This window comes from Ambystoma mexicanum, chromosome 10 (assembly GCF_040938575.1).
Source record: "Ambystoma mexicanum isolate Mex_15411 chromosome 10, UKY_AmexF1_1, whole genome shotgun sequence".
Classification (NCBI taxonomy): domain Eukaryota; kingdom Metazoa; phylum Chordata; class Amphibia; order Caudata; family Ambystomatidae; genus Ambystoma; species Ambystoma mexicanum.
The window spans coordinates 1530218953-1530239055 of record NC_090932.1 but is presented as its reverse complement, the minus strand read 5'-3'; the positions used below and the strand labels follow the sequence as shown (position 1 = coordinate 1530239055).

Genomic DNA, 20103 nt, shown 5'->3' with positions numbered 1-20103 from the left:
CTTTGGACCGAGCGCAAGAAGCACTTTGGCTGCTGCGTTTTGTGCTCTTTGTAGTTTATTCAGTTGGTAGGCATGAATTCCGAGGTACAGGGGGTTACCATAGTCCAGTCGTGATATGACGATTGATTGGACCGCGGAGACTCTGTTAGGGAATGAGAGATATGGAAAGATGCGCCTAAGGTTTTTGAGGTGGTAGTGGCAGGACTTTGAGTGAAGACTATGAAGTGATCCTCTCAAGCCCATCTATTCACATTGTTCATTGCAAGACAGTAAACTGTGCTACCTTTTTGACTGAACCCATTCCTGATGATGACGAGGTGCACGACTGTGTTACATATGAAGGTCCTGAGGATGGTATTCCTAAGGCACATGACTATGCTATTGATGAATGAGAAGTGTATTTCTCCAGCATTGGATCTTTCATGGATTCACATGCTTAGAATATTCCCTGTCGTCCGACTGGGACCCCTCGGTACACATATATAGCCTTTTCCTGTAGGAAAACTTCTGACACTTTTGTGTCCTATCTACGTCCTTTTGGGGCCCGCCTACGCATGCCCCGTAGGACGTTGCGTTATAAAAGCCCCGCCCCCGTGGCTGCCTTCAGATTTCAACCGTCTCCAAAGTAGTGGGATCTCCTCGCGTCGTCTTACTATTTTGTACAAGGTTGTGTACTTGAAGTTGGAGTTAGGAGAATTTTTCCTTCATGTCGGGAAAGGCGCTGTTCCGCCTGTGCGCGACGTGCGGCTTGAAAAAAGTTTACGAGGGGGATGGACATATGGATTGTATATACTGTCTCCACCCTCCTCACTCGGCTGATAACTGTGACATATGCAAAGGGTTTTCTTAAAAGACCCTCAAAGACCGCAATCGACGGCTGGTGGCATGGTTGAATGATGGAGCGGGGGCATACCCCCCCTTCTGAGGTAGGCTCCACACAATCGGAAAAAACATCACACCGCGCTGTATCGTCGGAACCACCGGCGAAGAAATCTCGACCGACGGAGAAAGAGTCATCGCGGAGTCATTCAGCTAAAGAATCTTCGACGAGAAAAGCTGTCATGATGCCTACCCCCGGAGCACCAGGCCAGGCCCAGCACCCCCGGGAGCAGGCATCACGCCCCCGGGTAAAAGCCCAGCGGTTCTTTATAGGGGCTCTTTGGACTCTGTCCTGGCGCCGTTGGCGCCAGGCTCATGTTGGACATCAGTCCTGGCGCCATAGGCGCCAGGCTCATAGAGGGAAGTGTTTGGTGCACTTAACTGAAGCAGACCATGCTGCACACTCACCTGATACAGACCATGCTGCATGAAGAACCAAGCCAAATGAGGCTTAGGAGGGACTATTTTTCTGAAGGAACTATTTTGTTACTTGGGTGGGGCTGTGGAACAATACTCACCTGGAACTTCTTCCAAGGCTATTTAAGCCACACCCAGACAGCCACACATGCTTCGCGTTGTTCTGCATCCCAGCAGCTGAACGCTCACCGTGTCTGCTCCTGCACCTGGACTCCGGCCACGCCCGCCTCAAACCTGGAACACCTGTAAGGGAATAAGAGAAGAGAAAGGTGAAAACCAAGAACTATTTCAACCTTCTTACCTGCATCCGGAATATTCACGCCAGCATTCCTGAAGGAAGACTTCCATTTAAAAGCACCGCGTTGCTCGCTGCAGCGCCGCGCTTCACTCACCTGTTCCTGAGACGCCGCCCGGCTCCATCGCGGCTCTCAGTGCCGGTCGCCACATCTCTGCACCGCACCTAAGGGAGAGAAGAAGAGACAAAAGGTGAGCCAGGGAACACAAGAGGAAAGGCGGATTTTAAGCCATATTACTTACCGGCTATTCTTGGTGAGCCATTCCACATCTCTGGTCGGCGCCACATCTCTGGCAGGTACCGCACCCCGGCCCCTACGGGGAAAGGACCAAAGACATTACTGGGGAATTATAAAGACATTTAGAGGGGTCGCCCTCATCACTGACTCACCTGATTTTACCCTGGCAATTTAACCCCTCAACGCATCGCCTTTGTTCTGCACCTGAAATAAAGGACAGAAAAAGACAACATAAAAGGAGGCTCACACTTGAACTTTTGCATCTTCATACTTACGGCGTATCGCTCAGTAAAGTCAAGTGGATTTGCCAGCGCCATTCTGAAAACCAGTGAAGTAACTGGACGAACGCGCGCCCCTGCATCAGAAGCAGGATGGAGAGTTCATCCTTCCAAACCATAAGGTGAACTTAAACCGGGGGTTTTGGAGGAAGTCAGAGGAGAACGAAGGGGGAAAGAGGGGAGCAAGCACATTATTCAGCAGACAGTTAATCCCCTTTCTCATCTGCAGAATGATATTCCTACGGGCCAGACAAGCAAGATTTGGCGGTCCTGTTCAATCGGTGGTCCGAATTCTGCGCATCATGCTTGAAGAGGCCACAGCAACCCAGACCAGACCAGCGCCTCCGTGGGAGCCAGGTGAGCGTTACAGAACGCGAAGCCATCCTACAAATTCCCACCCAGGCGCTATGGAAACTTCCGAGACTGACCAGTTGGCCCAACTACTGGGGGAATTATGGGCCGAAGTACACACCGCTCGTCAAGAGACTAATGCTCTCAGGAGGGAAGTGATTGTAACAAAGGAAAGAGCTGATGACCTAGCTAGACAGCTTTTGCAAGGTCAAGCTGGACAAACTCCTTTACCCGGTTCCGGGGGGGAACCACGCTCCTGTGCTTTCCAGTAACCCGGTGCAGATTAATCTACCTGGAAACATGCCGCTGGACCCACCCGAACGCTTTGCTGGGGACCCCAAACGATTCGCCGTATTCATGAATCAGTGTCGTTTGCATTTTCCTTCCCTAATGACCAGACCAAGGTAGCCTTTGTATTGTCATATCTCAGCGGCAGTGCTGCCGATTGGTCAGTTCCACTGGTAACTCAAGATGACCCGATTCTTCGTGATTTTCAAAGATTTCAAGCAAGCATGGAAAGGTTATTTGCTCGTCACTCCCAGGGGCAGGCTCTAGATGACGAACTTCTATCTCTGCGACAAGGCAATCAAGACCTCCTTTCCTACATTGCAACCTTTAATAGACTAATTGTGGAAACTGGGTGGCCAGAGGATAAAAGAATCACGTTATTTTATCGAGGTCTACGCGGAGAACTTAAAGATGTCCTGGCCCAAGTTGTAAATCCGCCCAAGAGTGCTCTGAATATGTAGACTTAGTGGTCCAATTGGATCACAGACTGCAAAACAGAAAAGCAGATCGGTCCAAGTTTGAGACCCGGGTGTTAGTCAAGACCCACGCTAACCTCAAGGGGGCTGAAGCCTCAGAGCCAATGCAAATCGGAAGAGTTAAAGGACCTTTAACGCAAAAGGAACTTGAAAGAAGACGGCAGATGCACTTATGTCTTTATTGTGGATCCTCTGGACACTTTCTACAAGATTGCCCGGCAAGGCCACCCAGAAAGGTGGTAGGAGCCGCTGAAAAAATCCATGAAACCTCTGTATCGGGAAACGACCCCGCCCAACAAGCGTAGGGGTCCGCTTGCCGAGGTTGAAAACAAACTCTCAGACCTCGCATTTCACTGTGCCAATGGTCCTCGTAGATCCAGAACAGCCTAAGCGGTTGCATGCAATAAAGGCATACATCGATAGTGGGGCTATAGGAAACTACGTGGACCGTGAATTGGTCTCCAGGATTAACCTCCCCCTGCGTCCTAAAACCAGCAAAGATGTCATCACCACAGTCGATGGAACCGAAATTGCTTCGGGACCGGTAACACATTCCACAGCTGAGGTAACACTTGTAGGTCCGGACGGCCATCGGGGGGCATTTGTGTTTGATGTAATCAAGGCTCCACAGTTTCAGGTTATACTCGGAATCCCTTGGTTAGAGACACATAATCCTCAAATTGATTGGCGAGCGAAGAGAATAACCTTTCCAGAGTGTGCACGAACCTGCTACCCAGAAAATCTGAAGGTCAGTCTAGCATCAGTAACCTCTGTCTCCATGCAACTACCTCCGGAATACCAAGACTTCCAGGACGTCTTCCAAAAGGAACAGGCCAACATGTTACCTCCTCACAGATCGTACGATTGCCAAATCGATCTGGTGCACGGTGCACAACCCCGTTGTAGCAGGATTTATGCCCTTACTGAGCCGGAGAATCTGCATTTGAGACAATATTTAGATCAATACCTAGCCAATGGTTTCATTCGCCCATCAAAGTCTCCGGCATTCTCGGCTTTGTTCTTCGTGCCAAAAAAAGAAGGCGACCTTAGAACTTGTATCGATTACCGCGCATTGAACCAGATAACTGTTAAAAATCGTTACCCTCTGCCTTTGATCCCTGAACTCCTTGACCAGGTGAAGGACGCTTGCATATACACCAAGTTAGATCTCCGGGGGGCTTATCATCTGGTACGAGTTAAAGAAGGCGACGAATGGAAAACGGCCTTCCGTACAAAATATGGACTATTCGAATACCAGGTGATGCCTTTCGGGTTGTGTAACGCGCCTGCTGCCTTCCAATTCTTCATGAACTATGTCCTTCAGGAACTCATCGACATCTGTGTTGTCGTGTATATCGATGACATTCTGGTGTACTCCTCTTCGGAATCTGATCACAGAAAACATGTTGGGGCCGTCCTTGAGAAATTGCGCCAGCACAAACTGTTTGCAAAGCTGGAAAAATGCGTTTTCCATACCACCGAGGTTGAATTTCTTGGATTCATCCTGACACCTAAAGGGGTCCGAATGGACTCACGGAAAGTGGATGCCATCCTCAAATGGCCATCACCTAGTTCGGTGAAAGGTGTCCAAAGCATGCTTGGTTTTGCCAATTTTTATCGCAGGTTTATCCCAGAATTTTCACGGGTGGTGCAACCCATCACTGCACTCTTGCGGAAGAATAAACGTTTTGAATGGACCGAGGAAGCTGTACAGGCCTTTCAGGAATTAAAAGCTAAATTTACGTCCGCACCTATTTTGAAACATCCGCGTCCTGATCTCCCATATATAGTTGAAACCGATGCATCCAGCTTAGCCATGGGAGCTGTCCTGTCTCAGAGAGACCCCGAAACCAACCAACTGCATCCCGTAGCATTTTGGTCCAGAAAGTTCTCGCCGCCGGAGATAAATTATGCAATCACTGATAAGGAATTATTAGCCATTAAGTCCGCCTTTAAGGCTTGGCGGCATTATCTTCTTGGTGCCAGGCATACCATCACCGTGATCATTGATCACCGAAATTTACAATATTTAAAAACTGCCAAGGCTCAGTCTTCACGACAGCTCCGATGGGCTTTATTCTTTGCTGAGTTCGATTTTGTACTCACCTACCGTCCTGGCTGTAAGAATGGCAAAGCGGACGCGCTATCTCGAATTGGAATGGGAGAAATGGACACAAACTCAGAACCTGTGCCGATAATTCCCGAACAAAGAATCTTGGGGATAACCGCTTTACAAACCCTTGAAGACATTCAAGCACGGGTAAAACTATTCCTGGACTTTTCAGCCTTGCAGGATTTGGATCAAAAGGGGGTCTGCCTTTTCAATCAACGATGGCTTACCTTACTTCCAAGGACGTTTATTTTTGCCAGAAAAGGAATTGCAAGAACTGGTTATTTCCCGTCATCACGATACTCTAATGGAAGGACATCCTGGTATTGCCAAAACAGAGGAAAAAATTAAACGACAATTCTGGTGGCCGTCCTGGCGAAAGGATATTATATCTTTCGTGATGTCCTGTGGAGTTTGCACCCAAAACAAAGGTCAAAAAACAAAATCCGCCGGTCTTCTTCAACCCTTAGACATTCCACCAGCACCTTGGCACACCTTGTCACTAGATTTTATCACGGACCTGCCCTCTTGTAATGGATACAATACTATTCTGGTTGTGGTGGATTTATTTTCCAAGATGGCCCATTTTATTCCGTTGAAAGGATTACCTTCAGCTTTTGTTCTTGCCAAGGAATTCCTCGAAAATGTCATCCGTCTGCATGGATTCCCGTCCATACTAATCTCCGATCGGGGAAGCCAGTTCATTGCTCGTTTTTGTAAAAAGTGTTGTCAACTGGCACAAATCGACGTAAGACTCTCAACCAGTCACCACCCACAGACCGATGGTCAGACGGAGAGAACGAACCAGACCCTTGAACAATATCTACGATGTATGGTGCACCAATCGAAGGGTAATTGGAAGGACATTTTATGGGTGGCTGAATATGCATACAATAAATCGATACACTCTGGAACTGGTCAGAGCCCCTTTTATACCCTATATGGACATCACCCTCGTACTTCAGACCTGGACTCACCTTTGAGCCTCGAAATGCCCGCAGTCGACCATTTGCATTCTACGATTACTCAAGCCTTCAAGGATGCTACTGCACACTTACAACATGCGAAAGCGAAATACAAAAAGAATGCGGATCTGCATCGCAAGGAGGCGCCTCCATACCAAATAGGGGATCAAGTATGGTTGGCTACCAAACACTTATCACTCAAGGGACCTCGGACTTTTAATCCAAGGTATTTAGGCCCTTACTCGATCAAAGCTATAATTAACCCAGTGGCAGTCAAACTAGATCTACCAGCTAACATGCAGATTCATCCCGTCTTTCATGTGTCGTTTTTGAAACCAGTGCAACCAGGAACCAGATTAATAAAGTCACCCGAACCAATCCAGATAGATGGGGAGCCTGAATTCGAGGTGAAGACCATTTTGGACTCTAAGATCTCAAAATCAAAACTTTTCTATCTAATTGATTGGAAGGGGTACGGGCCTCAGGAAAGATCTTGGGAACCCAGCGACCACGTACATGCACCTCAGCTAGTAAAAAGGTTCCATCGGAATTTCCCGAACAAACCGAAACCCTTGGGGGGGGGGGGGGGGGAGTGCTGTCATGATGCCTATCCCCGGAGCACCAGGCCAGGCCCAGCACCCCCGGGAGCAGGCATCACGCCCCCGGGTAAAAGTCCAGCGGCCCTTTATAGGGGCTCTTTGGACTCTGTCCTGGCGCCGTTGGCGCCAGGCTCATGTTGGACATCAGTCCTGGCGCCATAGGCGCCAGGCTCACAAAGGGAAGCGTTTGGTGCACTTACCTGAAGCAGACCATGCTGCACACTCACCTGATGCAGACCATGCTGCATGAAGGACCAAGCCAAATGAGGCTTAGGAGGGACTATTTTTCTGAAGGAACTATTTTGTTACTTGGGTGGGGCTGTGGAAGAATACTCACCTGGAACTTCTTCCAAGGCTATTTAAGCCACACCCAGACAGCCACATGTGCTTCGCGTTGTTCTGCATCCCAGCAGCTGAACGCTCACCGTGTCTGCTCCTGCACCTGGACTCCAGCCACGCCCGCCTCGAACCTGGAACACCTGTAAGGGAATAAGAGAAGAGAAAGGTGAAAACCAAGAACTATTTCAACCTTCTTACCTGCATCCGGAATCTTCACGCCAGCATTCTTGAAGGAAGACTTCCATTTAAAAGCACCGCGTTGCTCGCTGCAGCGCCGCGCTTCACTCACCTGTTCCCGAGACGCCGCCCGGCTCCATCGCGGCTCTCAGTGCCGGTCGCCACATCTCTGCACCGCACTTAAGGGAGAGAAGAAGAGACAAAAGGTGAGCCAGGGAACACAAGAGGAAAGCCGGATTTTCAGCCATATTACTTACCGGCTATTCTTGGTGAGCCATTCCACATCTCTGGTCGGCGCCACATCTCTGGCAGGTACCGCACCCCTGCCCCTATGGGGAAAGGACAAAAGACATTACTGGGGAATTATAAAGACATTTAGAGGGGTCGCCCTCATCACTGACTCACCTGATTTTACCCCGGCAATTTAACCCCTCAACGCATCGCCTTTGTTTTGCACCTGAAATAAAGGACAGAAAAAGACAACGTAAAAGGAGGCTCACACTTGAACTTTTGCATCTTCATACTTACGGCGTATTGCTCGGTAAAGTCAAGTGGATTTGCCAGCGCCATTCTGAAAACCAGTGAAGTAACTGGACGAACGCGCGCCCCTGCATCAGAAGCAGGATGGAGAGTTCATCCTTCCAAACCATAAGGTGAGCTGAAACCGGATTTTTGGAGGAAGTCAGAGGAGAACGAAGGGGGAAAGGGAGGAGCAAGCACATTATTCAGCAGACAGTTAATCCCCTTTCTCATCTGCAGAAGGATATTCCTACGGGCCAGACGAGCAAGATTTGGGGGTCCTGTTAAATCGGTGGTCCGAATTCTGCGCATCACGCTTGAAGAGGCCACAGCAACCCAGACCTGACCAGCGCCTCCGTGGGAGCCAGGTGAGCGTTACAAAAGCGTCATCTTCGTCAAAAAAGCATGACAAGGAAAGGCCGAAATCCTCCTCGGGCGATCACCATAGATCTACCACGAGTCGAGAGTCGGGTAAAAGCAGGTCAAGTGCAGAAAAGGCGACACCGCCTAAACCACCTGCTAAGCCACCGTCGTCGACGGCGGTCCAGTCAACGGCCTCCTCCCTCCCACTGACGCACGTGGTATCTACCGTCCCGCCGACAACGACAGCGATGGTGGCCTCGTCGACAGAGGTTCTACAGGCCTGGAGGGCTGAATTTTTCGATCCGATCCCTCCGGATACTTTACTGCAGGAACAGGCAGTGTCGCTGTCCTCGGGAGAGGACGAGAGCGGGGGAATAACTGGCCTGGCAGACCTTGGGCTACGAGTGGTTGACAAGTCGTCGACGAGGGGATCTGGAATTCCGGCGGCTGCCTCTCTTCTCAATCCTCAATCTATTTTGTCGTTGGAGATTCTGTCCAAACTTCAGCCTTTATTAGTCATTGGACCAGAGACTACCTCAAGTAAACCCGCCACAGTCACCTGTCGACGAGCCGGGCCCGTTCCGACTCACTTACGAACGCCAGTCTCAGCACCACAGGCACCGCAAGAGGAAGGTGAGCTGCCAGATTCGGAGTTTGACAGAGGAGCCATGTCGGATATCTCCTCATCCCCCTCCAACGATCCAGCCTGGGAATCGGAGGTGGAATTAGAAACCCCAAGGAGCCCGGCTCAGCCGCCCCCCCTCCCCCCCGGAAGATATAGCATCGTTCCATTCTATGATGGAGAAGGCGTGTAAGGAATTCGGTTTGTCCCAGGAGGAACAGAAAAAGGACTGTTTTCTTTTCGACCACATGAGTAAGAGAAGGAGGTCAGTGTTTTCAATACCCATACTAGATCATGTGTGGAAGGAGGGTTTGCAGACAATGCGTCACCCCTTTTCAGAACCGGCGGTAAAAGGTCGCCTTGAAAAAAACTTCAAGGCTCCAGAGTCTACCCCCAAGTGCTTATCCTCACAACCAACGCCTGAATCGGTGGTGTCGGCGGCAGCGGCGAGGAAAGCTAAGGCCCAGCACAAGTGCACGACTCCACCTGAAAACGAGTCAAGACGTCAGGACGCCTTCGGCATAAAAGTGTTATCTGTGGGAGCAACTACAGTAAAGGCTGCAAACTCTCTGGCTATTGTAGCCAGATACGACAGAGAAATGTGGCACAGGTTGGCTCCGTTGCTGGATCATCTTCCGGAAAAGCATAGGAAGGCGGCGATGTTACTCGTCCGAGAGGGTGATGAAGCCTCCAATCACCCAATAAACATCGCGGTGGACCTCGCTGAATCGGGCTTCAAGCAAATCAATAATGGGGTCGTGTTACGACGACAGTCATGGCTTAACTGTACCTACTTCAGGCCGGAGGTACAATACAAAGTATTAGATATGCCCTTTGAGGGAGACCTTCTATTCAGAGAGAAAGTAGATGAGGCCCTGAAGTGAATGAAAGAGGACTCTGACACGGCACGTTCATTGGGTGCCCTCCAGAGTGGCCGAAGCTACAAGTCTTTTCGTCCCTTTAGAGGGGCTTCAGGTAATTCCAGATTCTCTGCGTCAGGAGACAGATCCTTCAGTAGGTCGGCGAACCCGTCCCAGGGATACAGGCGTGCTTCTCAAGCAGCAAACCAACGCTGGAACTTCCAGACCTCCAGGAAGAGACCATCCTATCCGTTGTCTTCGAGAGAGAAGCAAAACAAAGATCAGCAATGACGAGCAACACACCGTTCTGGGAGGAAGAGTATCAGCCTATGTCGACGAATGGGAACGAATAACGACAGATCAATGGGTGCTGGACACAATAAGGAACGGACATTCTCTACAATTCAAGCGCAGCCCTCCGCCCATTCCACCTGCGTTCGTCGCTCATTCCCATCTGAGGGTACTGCAACAGGAGGTAACACTCATGTTAGCAAAAGGTGCGATAGAATTGGTTCCAGCGTCACAGAAAGGTCAAGGGGTTTACTCAAGATACTTCGTCGTGAAAAAGCCAGACGGAAAATGGCGTCCCATTCTAGACTTACGCGATCTCAACAAGTCCTTAAAGAGCCAAAAATTCAAAATGCTCACGCTCCAAGAAGTGATCCGAGCCGTACAGGAAGGGGATTTTCTGGCGTCCCTGGATTTGCAAGACGCATACTTCCATATCCCAATGCGTCGGAAGCACAGGAAGTTCCTGAGGTTTGTGATAGGGCGGACTCACTACCAGTTCACGGTTCTTCCCTTTGGGCTCAAAACCTCCCCCAGAATGTTCACGAAATGCCTGGCCCCAGTAGCGGCCTGGCTAAGAAGGCAGGGCCACCATGTATACCCATATCTCGACGACTGGCTGGTAAGGGGATCCTCCCCAGCGTCGACCAACACAAGTTTGCAAGCCACCATGCAGCTTCTACAACAGCTGGGATTCGCCATAAACTTCAAAAAATCCTCGTTGATGCCATCGAGAACATTGGTGTTCCTGGAGGCACAGTTCGAAATCCAGTCGGGGCTAGTGAAGCCTTCCCTCGACAGAATCTCAAAGCTCAACCAACTGGCGGGTCGACAACGGCGAAACACCAGACTTTCAGTGAGAAAATACGTTTCGGTCCTAGGGGCCATGGCATCCTGCATCCATCTGGTGGCCAACTGTCGCCTATTCATGAGGCTAGTTCAGGAGTTCCTGGCGGACCGGTGAACACAGGTCCAAGGATCGTGGTCAGACAAGATAATCATCGACGATGACAAACTGCTTCGGGCTCTTCAGTGGTGGCAGAGTTTCCACAACCTGAGCAGTGGTGTCCCCCTACAGGAGCCGGAGTTCCACCTAACCATAGTCAGGCATGCGTCTCTGACCGGCTGGGGAGCTCACATGGGCACTCTTCAAACGCAAGGTCGTTGGTCTCAAACAGTCACTCCTCAACATCAACGTGTTAGAGCTCAGAGCAGTGCGATGGGCCTTGAAGGCGTTCTTACCACACATCAAGGGATCGAGAGTACGAGTGCTGGCAGACAATACGACGGCCATGTTTTATTTGAGAAAACAAGGGGGGGGACGCGATCCAGGACCCTTTCCATGGAGGTCCAGAAAGTTTGGCATTGGGCATTAAAGCACGAGATATCCATCGTGGCTCACCATCTCCCGGTAGTGAGGAACTCGCAGGCGGATTTCCTCAGCAGAAGGATGGCCCAGATACACGAATGGGAAATGGACACAGTTCAGCTGACGAAAGTTTTCGAGAAATGGGGTCACCCCCCACTGGACGTCTTCGCAACGAAGGAAAACAAGAAATGCGAGCAATTCGCAAGCAGATGGCCTCAGGAGGCTTCCATGGGGGAGGCGTTCTCCTTCCCATGGACGGACAAGTTCCTTTATGATTTTCCTCCGTTCCCCCTCATACGGAGGACGGTGCAGTGGATACGCAGGTACAGTTGCCGGGTAATTCTAGTAGCACCATACTGGCCGAGGCAACCATGGTTTTCCGACCTGCTTCACTTGTCGCTGGAACAACCAATAGCGTTTCCGAGGGTCCCGAACCTACTGTCCCGGGACAAAGGTACGGTGTGGCATCACGACCCGGACAGTCTCAACCTCACAGCCTGGCTCCTGACTTTTCGGAATTTGGTACCTTAGACGTTTCGGAGGATTGCCAAAAATTCTGCAAGCGGCTCGGTCCCCTTCTACCAACAAATCTTACACATATAAGTGGCAAAAGTTCTGTGAGTGGTGTCTAGAACAACAAGGACTACACCCGTTAAAGGTGACTCCGGAGCAAGTTCTGCCTTATCTTCTTCACTTGGCAGAGGGAGGTTTATCTTTCACATCGATAAAGGTGCACCTGGCGGCCATCTCTAGGTTCACAAGGAAGAGTCAGTCTTCTACTTTATTCAGCCACAGGTTAGTGAAACACTTCATGAGGGGTTTAATTCGAATTTTTCCCCCAGTAAAACGTTTTCCACCAACATGGAGTCTCAACGTAGTGCTGGCAGGCTTAATGAAACCACCCTTTGAGCCTATGGCCACTTCGGCCATGAAATTCATATCGTGGAAGTTGGTGTTCTTAATTGCCATCACGTCAGCTAGGAGAATCTCGGAACTGCAAGTGTTGGTCGTAGACCCTCGATACCTAAGATTCTTTAAAGACAAGGTGGTTCTGGCAACTAATCCTACTTTCGTTCAGAAAGTTCCTACAGTGTATCACAAACACTCGTCCATTGTCCTCCCTACTTTCTTCGCGACCCCATCATCGGCAGCGGAAAAAGCTCTTCATACCTTGGACGTTAAGAGGGCCCTAAAGTTTTACCTACATCGTACACAAGAACTCGGGTCTACTCGACAACTGTTCATCGCGTATGGTCTGTCGACGAGAGGAAATGCAATTTCTAAGCAAGGACTAGCTCGGTGGGTCTCGTCGACGATTGCGTTTTGCCACTCCAAGGCCGGAAGGCCGCTGCAAGGGCATCCTAGAGCCCATTCTACAAGATCAACTTCCTCTTCAGCAGCTTTATGGGAAGGAATTCCGCTAACGGACATATGCCAGGCTGCGGCATGGTCGGTGCCCCACACGTTTACCCGCCACTACTGCCTTGCGAGGCAGCATGCGGACGAGGTGCAGATGGGAAGAGCAGTCCTGCGCCATCTGTTTCAATAAGGTAAGCTCTGCACTGTGGAGAATCTTTCTACCTGTTGGTGACCGTATGCTTTATGGAGGTACAGATATATGGGTAAACTTATTTCTTGTGTACCTATGTATTATGTATATTTTGTGGGTGTATGTTGCATTGCATTCTCACCGCCGTCTTCCAGTTTACTGCTATACAATCTATTCTAAGCATGTGCATCCATGAAAGATCCAATGCTGGAGAAGGGAATATTTTCTTACCTGTAACTCCATTTCTCCAGCATTGGTATCTTTCATGGATTCACATGCGCCAGCCGGCCTCCCCAGGATGCAATGTATATGCTTGATAGGTTTACCCTTCCTACTTTGGAGGGGCCGAAATCTGAAGGGAGCCGCGGGGGCGGGGCTTTTATACCGCGACGTCCTACGGGGCATGCGTAGGCGGGCCCCAAAAGGACGTAGATAGGACACAAAAGTGTCAGAAGTTTTCCTGTAGGAAAAGGCTATATATGTGCACCGAGGGGTCCCAGTCTGACGACTGGTAATATTCTAAGCATGTGAATCCATGAAAGATACCAATGCTGTAGAAATGGAGTTACAGGTAAGAAACTATTCCCTTTGTTGAAGTGTCATCAACTATTGACCAGGAGACAGGTCAGAGACATACTGGGGCAGCAGTGGTGCGTCTAGTTGATGGAGGATTTGAGGTTGTCCTGGAGCGTAGGCAGCCAGGACATCATTCAGCACGAGCTGCAGAGTTGATTGCCCTAATTGAAGCGCTTGAAGCAGCACAGGGGTGCCGAGTAACAATATATTCGGACTTGGTGTACGTCACAACAACTGTTCATTCAGGGTTGTTGAGATGGATGAGGAGGATTTCGCAGAACAGACGGGTCAGGTCCCCCGTACAGCATGCACCTTTGTTAGACAGATTGATCGCTCCGCTTGCACAACCTACACTCGCCGCAATAGTGGAGTGCACGCCCACATGACTGGTGTGGACTTCATTTTCTTTGGGAATGAAGGAGCAGACATTGATGTGAAGCATGCCGCCTATTTGCCAGAACCAGACATACCTGAACGTCCAGTGTTTGTAAATATGCAGTTTCAACTTCCATATACTGCCTAACCTCTTACCAATATAATTGCGATACAAGGACAAACCCCGCAAAATGAGAAGTTAGTATGGCAAAAGAGGGTGTGCACAAACCCCCTACTGACTTGGTGTAGAGACAGACAAGTACAGGGAAGGTAGTGATGCCCCACCAAGCTTTGGCTTTGGTGGTGTTCGAACAACTCCACTACCATGTCCATGTATCTAAACATATTGCAGAAGATATTCAGGAGTGACTGGTATGTGCATAATATTCAGGAATTGTTGTCCTTGTACATGTCCAACTGTGCAGTGTGCTAGACCTATATTACAGGACAAACATTGAAGACTTTAAAAGGCACCACATTTTGGTACTTGGTAGTGGTTGTTTGTCACTTTTCCCGTTGGATTGAGGCAGGTCCGTGTGTACATCCTGATGCCAAATCGTGCCCCCATCGTCCCCCCCCCCCGATGGGGAGTGTGCGACACACCTAGAAGCGACAATGGCACCCACTTCTTTAACGAGTTGTTTAAAGAGATTGCAACTCTTTTGGGACTCACAAGCTGTGCTCTATTTATCATCCTCAGGCCAATGGAGTTGTAGAAAGGATAAACGTTCTGCTCAAAACAAAACTAAGTTATGTGCAACACTGAAATGGAGCTTGGTGCATTGTCTCCATTTGCCTATGTTCAGTTTAAGGACCCAGCCCTGTAAGGATCATCACCTCTCCCCTCGTGAAATTGTGACTGGGAGACATATATGCACATGCCATTGACTCCTGTGCGGAGTGCTTCAGATACCCACAGGGCTACGTCGATCCTGGGGGATTAGTTCCATCCGTATTTAACACAGTTAACGAAGTGTATCAAATACCTTTCTCAACAGATTGCTCCACGATAGACGGAAGAAGTTGACAACGGTGCTGCACCAGAATCTGCAAGCTCACCACCATTGTAATTGTTCCCTAATGCTAAAGATTACATAAAAAATGTTTTTGCAGGTGGAGTGAGCCTCGTTACAATGGTCCTTGCTCTCTAGTATATGCCACTCCCCTGGCTTTCAACGTAAACGAATTGCATTAGTGGGTACGTGTATCTGATGTCCGGAAAGCACCACAGACTGTGCCACCCACCTGAAAGCGTGTTTTTAAAGTACTGCTGTTTGATGATTTTTGGTTTTGGCATTTACAGCTGTATAATTAATAGTAATGTTTAGGATTTGTGTTTTTCTTGTATTTTGTTTTTATAGAATGTTTCCATATTCTTTGACAATATCATTTTTTATTCTATTTGATATTTTTCTGGTGCACCATGTTCTCTCAAATGGCCAGATTGTGGTACAATACTACAAATGTTTATTTGAAACATAATTTTAGCATCATACTGTTTTCACTTATGGACGGGGTTGCCTTTGCGTTGTTTGTGTGTATGTATAATGAGCATGTTAATTCCGGACCACCCTCTTTACCCCTCAGTCAGCTATGACTACAGCTGTCTGTACTGACACCCAGTAGGTTATTTGTTCTTTGTCACTCCATGTGTCATTTTTGTACCTTAACCATTTTGTAACTCAGCTTGATGTATTCTTGTAAACTGTTGCACCCAGTTACCTAAGGGTTTGGTGTGCATTACCAAATAAACAAACTAACATATATATATATATATATATATATATATATATATATATATATATATATATATATATATATATATATATATATATATATATATATATATATATATATATATATGGGTAGGCCATATAAAGCAGGGATGTGAGGAATGTACCAGTAGCAGCACCAGGAAGGAAGGAGAGAGGCTACCCCTATTTAGAGATGCATTGTATCTAAAGTCTGGGATGCAGCATGAGCTGGTATAACGAATACTAGCCAAAAAAGGAAGGGTCACAGGAAGCTGGATCATGAATTCATAGAAACAGCTTTAATTAAATGTTTGACAAACATCTAAAATGTTGAGGCCTATAACTCAACATGAGGCCTACTAGGAGTGATATTAAAATATACAAAAGAAAACAAAAAGGTATAATTTCACAATTAGCTGCACATTTTTGTGAGGGTTAGTAGCAGAGCATTTTTGTGCACTTTCATGTACTACTCAATGGTGTATGTCAAGGGAGGGGGGACCGTTATATAAACTCATTATTACGAGAGAAAAAGATGCTGCATGTCCAGGACCTACCTGGATGATGTCTCTTGGAATAGATTGAATGAAAGGACTCAGTCCGTACTACTGGCTATATTGATTGATGATCCTGCAGTGGCTAGGATCTAAAAGATAATTTTAATTTTACAAGGTTACCTAGTGATTAATCTAGGGGGAACCAGTAATGGTAGTGGTGGAAGGGGTATTGAACATACCTTAGAGCAAGACGATTGGCAAATCCGGTAAGTAGATACTGAATTTTGACCGCGTAGTGGGTTCACTGTGGTTATAACTAGAGGGTCGCTCAGAGTGTTGGTGGAGCCGCTGGTTGCCTAAAAGAAGTAGGGAGTGCCAGTCAGGCCGAGTATACAAATTGGAGTATACAAAGCGGTGTAAAATAAAGGTGTTGGTGCTGGGCCAGTTATTACGCTGTGTCTCTGGGTGCGTGGATTATCTCTGTGATAGACTTCTTAATTGTTGGTGGTCCGTCCATGCAGTGTGCGAACGGACAACCCATTTATTCACCTGGTGAGTCGCAGACCCATATAGACGCTAGCCACTTAATTCTGCTTGTTACCGAGACCATCATCATTTTTCGAGTCTCTGCACAGCCACCGGCACTCCCCATCTACGTGCGCTCTCACCCTAAGTGTTTTGTTTTTTCACTTACTTGGGCAATCATCAACCTTTATTTCCACCAAAAATTAAGATGTCTATCACAGCGATAATCCACGCTACGTACCCTCTTGAGTCAGGCCCCCCTTAAACAAAAAAGAAGGTCCCTTTTGCCCTACTTATTTCCTCTGAAGTAGCAGCACCTCAAAGGAATGTACATATGTTACATTTTATGGTGCATTTCTTGAAGCTACAACACCAAATGATAAATATTTAACCACAATGGTAAACCTTAAACGAATGAAAATACAGGATACTTTATCGTGGGATCTACAAATACGAGTGAAAAGGGGTTGGAGTAAGAAAAAGATTATCATATGTATAAAGGTGTAGTGTTCGATATAATTTATAATGTGCACCACCCAGTTTAACAATATACGGTACAGTTATATGAACTTGACGGTGAAACGGAGGTACAGCAGGAGTTATGTCTGCTTCCTCATCCCTTACGCGTCAAGAGCACCCAAAATGTTAGTACCCGAAGAGATATTGCCCTTGGATGCCCAGTGGCTAGTGCACCTAGCACATTATCGGGTTTGCAGTCTATTCCAGGGGCACAAAGTACAAGTAGTACTAACGGACAAAGATCAAGAGAGGTGTGCAAAGGACAACAATGCCACTCAATGTAAGGCTCGGCCGATGTTGAAATTTGGGGGAGTTTTGTTAATATCTAACAGATGGGCAAAAGGCAGTAGTGAGCAGTGCGGCGGGTGGGTTGGCAGGGTTCAGAGAAGGAGTGAAATGGAACATTAATAAGAACTGTTTAGAAATATGGTCTACACACATCAAAACTAACATGGATTGAAGCATGTGAAACACCAGTAAACGTGCAACCATGGGATGAAAACCAGTTTTCCTTTCTAGGGTATGGAACTGTTCCAGTAGGCACTAATACTGAGTGCAATAGGACATTGTTCATCTCTGATATTGCAAATGGAACAGCGTCCTTGATGGACATGTATTAGGTATGCGGTGAACAGGCATACTTGCACCTTCCACCTTTTTTGCTAGGCACCTGTGCATTGGCAACCCTGTACTCAGCTATCCACATGGTGCCAGAAGTACACTTGACAATAGCAACCGAACATGAGGCAGTGAAATCAATCCTACCATCTAACCAACTCCCCCACGCCCCAAGTGAAGAACAAGCGGTTGTTGAAGCGGAGATGTAAGAGATTGACTATCTGTCTGACGAATCGTCCAAGCTTCTCAAAGCAATTCCGAGCACTGCCTGTACACCAAAAAGGAAGTGTTTTTTTGCGTCCCTCATGACTCCAGGCTGCAGCGAATGCCAAGTGGCTGCAGATTTTGAGGTGGGAGGTGATCCATTTGGCAAATTATACCGAACAAGGTCTCAATAAATGCAAAGCAAACTAAGATCCGGCTGATGACTCACCCAAACAGATACTTTCTACATCTCCTAACGGCGATGGAAGAGGGCGTGTGCAAGATCGGGTTGTCATGTTGCACGTACATGCCCCCAAATGATGCAGAGAACGGTTCTCTGATGCATATCATAGGGGCCCTGCATAAACTGAAGATCGGAATGGAGAATAAATTCGGTGTGCAACCTAAAGATTGGTTCGACACAATGTTCTCATGGGTGCCGTCCTGGCTTGGGGCATTGGTGAATATACTTGTTCCGATTGTGGTGTTCCTCTTTGTGGTGTTTTGCAAGTGTCAGATGATCCTCTGATGCTGTGCCAAGACTATCCCGAGCAGCGTGAAAATGATGGTTACTATTGGGGTAAGGATAGCTGTCCCGGGCACAAAAGAGGGGCAAGTTCAAACCAAGGATTTAGCTAAGCCACGTAGGGTCAGAATTGAACAACCTCTGCACCCCTCAGGGACATTGACATCACTCCCACCAGATCCTAAGAACTATACCGAGCACTGGGTAGATCTAGCAGGTGATGGGGATTATATGTATCTCACATGCACCCTGGAAAGGTACACGCAGGATGGGTGTAGTTTGTGCCTCGTGTGCAGGGCATAGGTCCCTAAGGATGAGGCGGGTTGGCAGAGAGAAATGGATAAGTTAGTTAAAGAAGGATTAACTAAACGGGGGAATGTTGGGATGCATGCTCCGGCCAACACCCCTCCTAGACAATTTAGATTGCAAAAGATATATTAAAATATGGAAATGAGCACGGGATGGTGTAGGGCGGATGGGTGTGTTTATGAATGGAGATAAATAGTGGGAGGAAGAAACCACGAAGGGGGGAACTAACCAGTAGTGAGGCATCTAACCTATGCAGGATATAGTATGTTTATAACAGTCCTAACGCAAACTAATACCATGGTTACGAGTAGGCCTGAATCCTCGCAGGCTGTGTTGTTACAAGACACAGAGAACAACAAGGCATTATTCCTCACCTCACTATTACATTCCGACTCCAAGGTGCGGCAAAGAACACATACACAGGCCCCAACATCAGTTAAGCCTTTGAACCAATCGGGTAGGGAATGTGTGCAGCCGAAGAAGTGAAGGGCTACGGCCTAGTACCAAAGTCTTATTCATGGGACCGAAGGCAGAGGTCTCGGTATGCCAAAACAGAAACCAAGATTTAAAACACTAGTGCTCCCCAGAATGACGGTCACCCTATTTGAACTACCAGTTGTGCAGTGAATTGGGCCTTAAATCCTTTGTGAACTGGATTGATTAGTGGGACACTAGGTCCATTCCCGGGTAGGAGAACTGATCAAGGACGACACAGAAAACAACATGATCTATGTTTTGTGCCAAGGAGAGCTAAGAATAATGGTCATACAGTGGGGAGGGCATGATGGGTGCGCCAACGTGTCTGGGATGAGAAAAGGGCTGCTTTGTTCGCAAGGACCAGGCTGTACTTGAAGTTCCCCACTGAGTTCACATTGATAACCAGGTGCATATCATGTGGTTGGGATTGAATGTAGAGTGGTGCCAGTTGATGTTAACCAATTGCTTTGCAGTATTCCACGATGGGCAAGGATGTTACCTACGTGTGGTGAAGATAAGCGAGAAGACATCGGGACCAATTGGAGGATGGGCTATATGTAATCAGTAGAATGTATATAGGCGGCAGCCAGTGCAGGTGGGGGATTAACCCTGTATACCAAGTGCGTCATGAGTGACGATTACTAGCTTTATAATCTCAGTTTTGTGCGAAGACGTCAGAGAGCTCTTTGGCAGTGAATTTGTAATACCCTATCGCCTTATTTTTTTATATACAAAATAAAG

The 20103-nt window shown here is 47.9% G+C and overlaps 1 protein-coding gene across 20 annotated transcripts in view; it reads left to right on the top strand.

The window, feature by feature from the left end:
- Positions 1–20103, top strand: part of CIT (citron rho-interacting serine/threonine kinase) — a 2264529-nt gene that overhangs the window by 873804 nt on the left and 1370622 nt on the right. The gene's annotated exons all lie outside the window — the stretch shown is intronic.